The sequence below is a fragment of the Neltuma alba genome, unplaced genomic scaffold (assembly GCF_004799145.2).
Source record: "Neltuma alba isolate B1F8T4 unplaced genomic scaffold, ASM479914v2 tig00010058_pilon, whole genome shotgun sequence".
NCBI lineage: Eukaryota > Viridiplantae > Streptophyta > Magnoliopsida > Fabales > Fabaceae > Neltuma > Neltuma alba.
Genome location: NW_021635017.1, coordinates 45,362 through 56,234, shown reverse-complemented (window position 1 = coordinate 56,234; position 10,873 = coordinate 45,362). Strand labels below are relative to the sequence as shown.

Sequence of the window (10,873 nt, the reverse complement as noted above, 5' to 3'; positions counted from 1 at the left end):
TTTTGCTAAAAAGGTACGACAAAATGAGAAAAGTATTTCTATTGTGTCAATCAGGATCGATTATGGAGGAGAATTTGAGAACAATGAATTTGCTTACTACTGTGACGAACACAGAATTGACCATAACTTCTCAGTATCAAGAACTCTTCAACAGAATGAAGTTGTGGAGAGAAAGAATAGAGTGCTCATGGAGATGGCCAGAGCAATGCTAAATGAAAAAAGAATCTCTCAAGTGTTTTGAACAAAAGCCATGAGTACAACATGTTACATCTCCAACAGAGCATACATCAAAAGACTACTTGGGAAGATACCATACAAGCTTTATAAAGGAAGAAAACCGAATTTGGGTCATCTAAAGATCTTTGGAAGCAAATGCTACATCCACAACAACAACAAAGAAAACCTTGGTAAATTCGATCCTAAAGCTGATGAAGATTTATTTCTGGGTTATTATAACCATAGTAAAGCATATAGTTTCAACAAAAGAACTTTTACTATTGAAGAATCAATTCTTGTTGTGTTTGCTGAAACTAAGTTGATTTCGAAACCTCTAGATGATAACACTAAGATCGTTCAAAGCTTTGAAAAATTAAATCTAAACAAGTCTTCAAACAAAATTTCTTCTAAAGAAAATGTTGACAATAAAGATGATTCAAATAAAATATTTTCTCAAGAAAACCTAAAGCTTGGAGACATAACAAAAACCATCCCTTGGAACAAATCATTGGTGAAGTCAATGAAGGGGTCAAAACCCAGAGATAAGTATTCAATTAAGTGTATTTCTCTGTATTTATCTCAAATATTGAACCAACCAAAATCGATGAAGCTCTATCCGATGAAATGTAGATAACGGCAATGCAGGAAGAGCTGAACTACTTTGAGAGGAATCAAGTTTGGAACTTGGTACCCCGACCTGATGACCATCCAGTCATAGGTAACAAATGGGTATTCAAGAATATGCTTGATAAATCTATGCAAATTGTTAGAAACAAAGCCAGATTAGTGGCAAAAGGCTGAAATCAGGAAGAAGGTATTGATTATGAGGAAACATATACTCCAGTAGCAAGATTCGAAGCCATATGAGTACTCTTAGCCTTTGCCTATATAAAGGATTTTAAACTATATCAAATGGATGTTAAAAGTGCATTTTTGAATGGTTACATTATGGAAGAAGTTTTCAATGAACAACCCCCTAGTTTTGAAGACCCGAATCTTCCTGATCATATTTACAAATTGAAAAAGGCTTTATATAGTTTAAAACAAGCACCTAGACTGTGGTATGAATGACTTAGTACTTTTCTGATAGATAAAGGTTTTGAACGAGGCAAAGTAGACTCAACACTCTTTATCAAAAGAAAATTTTAATTGTCAAAATTTATGTGGATGATATTATATTCAATACTACTAATGAGGATCTTTGCCAAGAGTTTGCTAAGTTAATGCAAGGTGAATTTGAAATGTCAATGATGGGAGAATTGAATTTCTTCCAGGGGTTGCAGATCAAACAAAAGAAGAATGAGATTTTTATATCTTAGACAAAGTATCTCAAGGAACTTCTAAGGAAGTATGGGTTGGAGCATGCAAAGAGTGTATATACTCCTATGAGTTTAACCATATCTCTAGACACAGACGAGAAAGGCAAAGATGTGAATCTAACTAAATACAGAGGAATGATTGGATCACTACTCTACCTCACAGCAAGCAGACCAGACATTCAGTTTAGCGTGGGAATATGTGCTAGATATCAATTAGCTCCTAAGGAATCACATGAAAAATCCATCAAGAGAATCCTTAGATATCTTATTGGAACACCAAATTTGGGAATATGATATCTAAAGAAAGGAGCAGAATATCTAACGGGATACTCAAGTATTGATCATGAAGGATACAAAACAGACAGAAAAAGCACCAGTGGACAATGCCAATTTCTGGGAGGATGTCTTGTTTCATGGTCTAGTAAGAAACAAAACACTGTGGCTGTATCCTCTACAAAATCAAAATACATTGCCACTGCTAGCTATTATGCTCAGATTCTATGGTTAAAATAGCAATTACAAGATTTGGGAATTAAATTGAAGGAAATCTCAATCCTGAATGACAACACAAGCACAATCAGTCTATCCAAGAATCCAGTTAATCATGCCCAAACCAAGCACATTGATGTTCGACATCACTTCATTCGGGATCATGTTTAAAAGAGAGATATAAAGGTAGAATTCATTCCCACTGAATATCAAATAGCAGACATCTTCACAAAGCCTCTTGACCAATAGAAATTCAATTACTTTAGAAGAAAATTAGGAATGGTAAATCCCAATGAATTGTAAGAAGTTTTATACTACATACTTGTTTTAAGTGTTTAGATTTAATGTTTTGATGATTAGAAAGCTGACTTAAGCATCAGAGTGGACAAAAATTTGTTTTGCAGGAAACTCTGTTTTGATGCTAAAAACAGAGTAGGGATTGTTCGATAAAAGTATCGATAATCATGCCTCAAAGATGACTCAATTTATCAATCCCCTGATCGATAAATTCAAGTCATTGATCAACTAGAGCATATAGAAGCAGGATGGAAATGACAAGGTGTCACACCTTACTATTTTATCAACTTAGGTTCCACTTAAAACCATTTTAGACCACATTGGATGGTCTTTGGGCTCACTTTTTTTTATGAAAAAAGTTTAATTTCGGATTTTTACTGTTCATCGGGTAAAAATCCAGTTTTTTTGGCCCAACTTCAAAAATTCATAACTTATTCCACAAAAATCAAAATGAGGTGGTTCAAAATTCTAATTAAAGCTCTTTAAGTGCTCTTTCAAGGAAAAATAATCTTGTAATCCAATTCCTTAGGACAAAGTGTCAGGTTTTTGTGAAAGGTAACACTGTTCATTTGCCAAAAACCCTTTTTCTCAGATTCTAACCTTTAACTTTGAAAAATCATTAAAAATCGTATACTTGGTCATTTGATAGAGGAGCATGGCATGATCAAGCATCAAAGGAAGACCAAAACACGGAGCGTGGAGCCCAAGCTAAAAGATGGAAGTCCAATATTCTAAAAGACCCATTACAAGGCATTGCAGGCCCAATGACAAGAGCAAGGACCAAATCTATGAAAGAGGCGCTGAATTGTTTGATAAAAGATCTTAAACAGTTAGAGCCCATTTATTTGGAAGAAGCATCCCTCAATCAGCCCATCAAGGGTCCAAACATGGTGATTACATTGCTAGAAGCCAAACAAGATGATGTACAAGGCCCATGTGCAGTCCAGATTGAAGAATTCACTCAAAATACCATGTGACAAGCATGTGCCTTGGAGGCGCAGCATAAGTGATGTCCAAGAATATTCAAGAAGCATCAAGAAGGCGTCTTTATGTATTAGTTATGGTTTAATTTTGCTTTTTTTAAGTTTCCATTTTTATTTGCATTAAATAAGGCCTTTTGGTCAAAGATTGCATAAGAATATTTTAAGTCAGTTTCTTATTTTTAGGTAGCAGCCTTTTTCTTCAAGAAAAGGTAATTTCCTATTTCCTTTAGCCTTAATTGGTGCCAACCAAGATAGTCAATCATCATTAAGGCACATTTATGGCAAATCTATGAAAGAGGCGCTGAATTGTTTGATAAAAGATCTTAAACAGTTAGAGCCCATTTATTTGGAAGAAGCATCCCTCAATCAGCCCATCAAGGGTCCAAACATGGTGATTACATTGCTAGAAGCCAAACAAGATGATGTACAAGGCCCATGTGCAGTCCAGATTGAAGAATTCACTCAAAATACCATGTGACAAGCATGTGCCTTGGAGGCGCAGCATAAGTGACGTCCAAGAATATTCAAGAAGCATCAAGAAGGCGTCTTTATGTATTAGTTATGGTTTAATTTTGCTTTTTTTAAGTTTCCATTTTTATTTGCATTAAATAAGGCCTTTTGGTCAAAGATTGCATAAGAATATTTTAAGTCAGTTTCTTATTTTTAGGTAGCAGCCTTTTTCTTCAAGAAAAGGTAATTTCCTATTTCCTTTAGCCTTAATTGGTGCCAACCAAGATAGTCAATCATCATTAAGGCACATTTATGGCATTTATGACCTAGGGTTTTTTTTTATTCTAGATTGTTCTTTTGCTGCCTATATAAGGCTACGTTTTTGTAATTGAGGATCAGATTCGAATGAATGAATTTTAGAGAATTTTATTTCTCTTGAGTGAGCTTTGCTTGCCGCCTCGTATTCTCGTGGGAATACTCGACTGTATTAAGGACTGATCATCCTTGTGGTGTCTCCATGGCTAGGGTTGTAAGAGACAGGTTCTCTTAAGGTCCTACCTTCGATCGTTCGTCTAGTTTCCTAACTTATTTCTAGCCGATCCGTATCCGTACCTTATATCATTTAGTATCAGAGCTAAGGTTTGCTAGAATTCAAGTTCTATCCTTTTATCTATTATTTCTGTTTTCTTTTTTCATCTTCTTAATTCTATCATTTGTTCTTCGTCCCTTGCTTCCATCAATTTGTTTCTTTGCCTTTCCACCTCCTATTTGTGTTTTTTTTTGTGACTTCCTGTGTTCCTTTGAGCAGCAAAAAAAAAGAGAGAAAAAAAATTCATGCACCAAAAAAAGAGAAAAAAAAAGTGTTGTGTTGTGAAAAAAAAAGAGTGCTAGAAAAAAAAGAAAAAAAATCTGAAAATTCAAAAAAAGAAAAAAGAAAAAAGGAGAAGCTGCAGATTTGAGAATTGCAATGTTAAAGATGAGTTTCCTAAAATTGAGAAGAGCTTCCATTACAAGTGACAACTAGTTTCCTAAATCGTTAAACTTGGGTGGTAAGAGTTCTTATTTTCTCTCTTTGCATGTTTCCTAATTTCTTCTTGTTTCCTATTTTTTTGTTTTCCTTTCCTTTTTTTTTCCGTATTACTTAATTTGAGTTTCTTTCCTTTTCCTTCAAGTTTCCTATTTGCTTGCTTCCTTCCATATCTTACCTTCCTAACTTGATTTGCTTTTCTTGCAAGGTGCCCAATTTCCTAAATTATTTTCAAGGTAGCAACTTTCCTAAATATTTTCTTCCCTTTTTTTTTCCTTTCTTTTCTAATTCATAGCTTTCCATATTCTCCTTTCTTTTTTTCCTTTTACGTTTTTTTTCCTCCTCTTTTCCTTCCTTTTGATTTTTTTTGGTACCTATCCTTCTTCTTTTATCACATATTCCTTTCTTATCTCTTATACTTTCTGCTTCTTGCAATTCTGGTTGTGGAGATTACCATTTACTAGCATTGTCTCTTGATTTTGTTGAGTTTCAATCAAGAATACTATAGGAGGCAAGTATGAGTGGTAAAAGGTGAGAGTGTTATTACATCAATTTAAAAGCCAGGTTTGAGTTAAACACGAGTGACACTACAATTTCTTGAGTGAAACACACGAGTAGAGTGGTAAGGTCCCTTCTTACTATCTCATTTCTCTTTGATCACACTAACGTTTCAATTTCAAGATGAGTGATAGAGAAGCCAATATGGAAGAATTCAACACAGATCCTAAGCTGTTCATGAGAGCCGTGAGAGATGAATTTCTCAAACTCAAGTTGGAGCTAGCGGAGCTAAAAGCATCCAAAGCAAGTAGTGGTGACGAGGAGGTGATTAGATCTGGTTCTTCATCCTCAAAGAATAGAAGCAGACCTGAAAAACGTGATTTGGACACCTATGACCCAAAGATCAAGTACCCTACCTTCAAGGGTAATATAAATCAAGATGCATACCTTGATTGAGGATGATGAAGTTTGAGCAAATCTTCAGAATGAATGACTGGCCAGAAGAAAAGAAGGTAAAAATTGCTTCATATCAATTTTTTGACTATGCTATTGTTTGGTGGGAAGATTTACAGCTTAAAAGGCGCCTTAAGGGCAAAGGACCACCTCATACATGGTCAAAGCTAAAGAAACTCATACGCAACAAGTATGTCCCTAGTTACTACTACCGAGAGCTAAATAGAAAGTTACGATTCTTTGGCCAAGGCTCTATGACTGTAGATGAATATGTGCATGAACTTGACCTTCTTAAAATGCGAGCTGGAGTACAAGAAGGAGAAGAAGCAAGCATGACCAGAATCATTGATGGGTTAAGGCCTGAAATTAGAGACAAAGTCGAGATGTGCACTTTTGTTGATAAAGAAGAGCTAGTGCATAAAGCCATCAAAGTTGAGAAGCGGTATAAAGAAAAACACTCCAAATCCTCATCTCATGGTTGGAGGGACTCTAGATCAGCATCCAAGTGGAAGGATTCTAAGGCTAAAGATGTTGCAAAATTCACACCAAAGGCCAAGGAGGAATCCAAGCCCAAGATTGATGGCGGTAAGAAACTTGACTCTAAAACTTCTTCTACTGATAGAACCTCTTCTCTTCAATGTTTTAGATGTCATGGAAAAGGGCATATTGCTTCCCAATGTCCCAATAAGAGGGCCATGATTCTCAAAGATAATGACGAGTATGACAGTGTGCATTCTAGCGATGAAAGTGCTAATGACATGCCTTCTTTGGTGACTGATTCTGAATTGGAGATTGATGAAGCTGAACTTGTTAAGGGAGAAGCATTAGTGGCTAGAAGAGCCCTAAACATGCAACCAAAGGAAGATAAAGAGCAAGAGCAGCGAGAGCTCATCTTCCACACTTGGTGCTTCATAAAGAATAAGGTATGTAGCATGGTTATTGATAGTGGTAGTGTTACCAATGTTGCTAGTACCTTACTTGTTGAAAAGTTGGATTTACCTACTATGAAGCATCCTAAGCCTTATAAATTGCAATGGTTGAATGAGAGTGCTGAAGCTAAGGTCACTAAGCAAGTTTTGGTTTCTTTTTCTGTTGGCAACTACCATGCTGAAGTTTTATGTGATGTAGTCCCAATGCTTGCTGGACATCTTTTGCCTGGAAGACCATGGCAGTTTGATAGTAGAGCTCACCATGATGGTTACAAAAATTGTTATTCTGTACCTTTCAATGGAAAAATCATTGTATTGAAGCCTCTTAGGCCTAAAGAAGCTTATGATGACCAAGTGAGGATTGAGAAAGAATGTAAGAAAATAAGTGAGTGGAGTGAAAAAGAGAGAGTACAAAAAAAAGAAAAGAAAAGGAATGAATATGAGAAAAATGAACAAAAGAAAGAGAGTCTATTTGCTGGAAAAAGCGAGGTTAAGAGAGCATTATTGAGTGAGCGAGTCTTGGTGCTTGTGTGCAAGGATGCTTATTTTTCTACTAACCAACTTAACCCCTCTTTGCCTTCTAGTGTTGTGGCTTTGTTGCAGGAATTTGGTGACCTATTCCCTGATGAAGTTCCCGATGGGCTTCCTCCCTTAAGAGGAATTGAGCATAGGATTGATTTCATCCCTGGAGCTTCTATACCTAATAGACCAGCTTATAGAGCCAATCCCGAAGAAACTAAAGAGATTCAACACCAAGTTGATGAACTCATGAGGAAAGGCTTTGTAAGGGAAAGTTTGAGCCCATGTGCTGTTCCAGTACTTCTAGTGCCCAAGAAAGATGGTTCATGGCAAATGTGCGTTGATTGTAGAGCCATCAACAAAATAACAGTTAAGTATCGTTATCCTTTCCTAGATTAGATGACATGTTAGATGAGTTACATGGTGCTGCATTATTTTCTAAAATTGATCTAAGGAGTGGTTATCATCAAATTCGCATGAAAGAGGAAGATGAATGGAAAACAGCTTTTAAAACTAAATTTGGATTGTATGAATGGTTGGTTATGCCTTTGGGTTGACCAATGCACCTAGTACATTCATGAGCTTAATGAATCATATTTTTCGTTCATTTATTGGAAAATTTGTGGTTGTCTACTTTGATGATATTCTTGTTTACAGCAGAACTTTAGATAACCATGTTATGCACTTGTGTGAGGTGTTTAAAACTCTTAGAGAAAATAGCTTGTATGCTAATTTTCAAAAATGTTCTTTTTGCATGGATTCTTGTGTTTCTTGGTTTTGTTGTAGGTGCTCAAGGGATCCGTGTGGATGAAGAGAAGGTGAAAGCTATCAGGGATTGGCCAACCCCAACAAATGCTAATGAAGTAAGGATTTTCCATGGATTAGCAAGTTTCTATAGGAGGTTTGTTAAGGATTTTTCCTCCATTGCTGCACCTTTGAATGAACTTGTTAAGAAGCATGTTATTTTGAAGTGGAATGTGATGCTTCTAGAATTGGTATTGGTGCTGTTTTGATGCAAGAGTCTAGGCCTATAGCTTACTTTAGTGAGAAATTAAGTGGAGCTTCCTTGAATTACTCTACTTATGATAAGGAGCTCTATGCTTTGAAAAGAACTTTGGAAACTTGGCAGCATTATCTTTGGTCCAAAGAGTTTATTATTCATTCTGACCATGAAAGTTTGAAGTTTCTAAAGTCTCAAGGTAAGCTTAACAAGAGGCATGCTCGCTGGTTGGAGTTTATAGAGACCTTTCCATACGTGATCAAGCATAAGAAAGTACAGAGAATATTGTTGCTGATGCTCTTTCTAGGAGGTATTCTCTTATTACTTCTCTACATGCTGTTGGAAATTGTGCCCTAGGGGCCAATCATTATGTTTTGAACATTGTTAATTTATGAATTTATTAATTACGTTATCATACTATTTGCATGTTTACTGTGATGACTATCCTTGGATAACTCATGGTTTATCCTAAATGTCCCTGGTCGGTCATCTATGTGGGAGCAAAGATGAAATAAGACCAGTATGACTTTAAAGATATATAGAGATATAAATTAAAGTCATAGGCACATGTAAGAGTACAAGGTGTTGGACCGACCCGCTATGAGAGAGCTGCATGGGTTGAGTCATAAGCTTCTCTCATATACAAACCATGTCACTGTGCCCTTTGACCTGAGATCATCATGGATTCATACATGAGAAACGCTTAGCTTTGACCTAGTCAAAAGTCACTTTTGACCGAGTGATCATAAAGACTATGTTCAGGCTTAGTGGTTTTTCATGCGAAGGAATGTGAATGGTCAAGATGGAATTTGTCCCTCACATTCGTAGAGAGACATTACTGGGCCCCTCGATGAGTGAGTCTGAGAAATGTATGGCCATACTATAATGGAAAGGTAGTTCCATTTCTATACTCAGACTACTCAGGGATCGAGAAAGTAACGGTCATGAATAGGAGGATGATGTTCTCCATGCCTCATCCATGACCAAAATGTCGTGTGACAAAAGGGACGTGATATGGTTGTATGAAAGGTTACATCGTTCAATGATCCTCATATGTTTTGGGTAGTCGTGATGTCTTGCTAGAGATCGCTTACGACTTGTGAGTCATTATGGTTAATGGCCAACTGCCAACTTCATATGGGCCTACAAGGTCGCACACAAAATAGCCCAACACGAGTTATGATGTCCAGATTCATTGAATCTAGGATATGTCCAGATTCAATGAATAAATAGGGTGGACGTGTATATATATATATTCGTATATATATTATATAAATATAAGAGATATTAATTGTTAGATTTAATTTATAAGGATAAATTAGATCTATGTAAATTAATTCCGTCACATCTTTTTTTGAATTAGATAAATAGGTGAATTAAATATGTGAGACGGATTTAATATAAACCGTATTTATTTAATTGTTCTCTTATCTAATTATGCAATATTTAATATTGTATTAATTTCGGAATTAATTTAGGATTAATTTCAAAATTAAAATATCATTCATAATACCTATAGCATCCTATATATTCGATATTAGGGAGCTAGGGTTTTATGTGTGAGAGCGAAAGCACTAAGCAGATAAGGGACGGCCAAAAGTGAGGAGAGAGGACGGATTTTGAAAACCCTAGATGGACATAGATGCTAGCACGTCGTTCGAGGTTGAGGGCTACTCATGTGGATACCGGTAGAGGAAGCTGACCGGAGTTGTCGACTTCGAACGACAAAGGAGGCAAGCAGAAGCATCCTGAACGGCCGAATCATCGAGTCACCAGGAAATCGAACACCGAAGGTAATGCTTCTTACTACCTGACTTAAACGCGATCGGTAGATCCGGGCAAGGGATTGAAAGTTTTAAAATTTTAAGTTTTTTCCGCTGCGCGTCGTCTATCAATTCCCTTCACACGCTAGGTTACTTGGATTTGAATTGTTGAAAGGATTGTATAATTCTGATTGTGATTTTCTAAGATTTGGTCTTCTTGTGAAAAGCATGGATTGAATGACTTTTACACATATGATGGGTTTCTTTTTAAGAAAAACAGATTGTGCATTCCTAAATGTTCTATGCGTGAATTGCTTGTCAAAGAAACTCATGGTGGTGGTTTGATGGGTCACTTTGGTATTGATAAAACTTTAGCTCTTTTGCATGAACACTTTTACTGGCCTGGTATGCGCAAAGATGTTGTGTCTGTTTGTGCTAAATGTGTGACATGTAGGCATGCAAAGTCTAAGGTTCAACCTCATAGTTTATATTCCCCTCTACCTGTGCCTTCCCAACCTTAGGTAGATGATAGAGGAGCATGGCATGATCAAGCATCAAAGAAAGACCAAAACACGGAGCGTGGAGCCCAAGCTAAAAGATGGAAGTCCAATATTCTAAAAGACCCATTACAAGGCATTGTAGGCCCAATGACAAGAGCAAGGACCAAATCTATGAAAGAGGCGCTGAATTGTTTTATAAAAGATCTTAAACAGTTAGAGCCCATTTATTTGGAAGAAGCATCCCTCAATCAGCCCATCAAGGGTCTAAACATGGTGATTACATTGCTAGAAGCCAAACAAGATGATGTACAAGGCCCATGTGCAGTCCAGATTGAAGAATTCACTCAAAATACCATGTGACAAGCATGTGCCTTGGAGGAGGAGCATAAGTGACGTCCAAGAATATTCAAGAAGCATCAAGAAGGCGTCT

The 10,873-nt window shown here is 36.6% G+C and overlaps 1 pseudogene; it reads left to right on the top strand.

Moving 5' to 3' along the window:
• Positions 1 to 5,462: 5,462 nt before the first annotated feature.
• On the top strand, positions 5,463 to 8,193 carry LOC114754061 (uncharacterized; annotated as a pseudogene).
• The last annotated feature ends 2,680 nt before the right edge of the window (positions 8,194 to 10,873 follow it).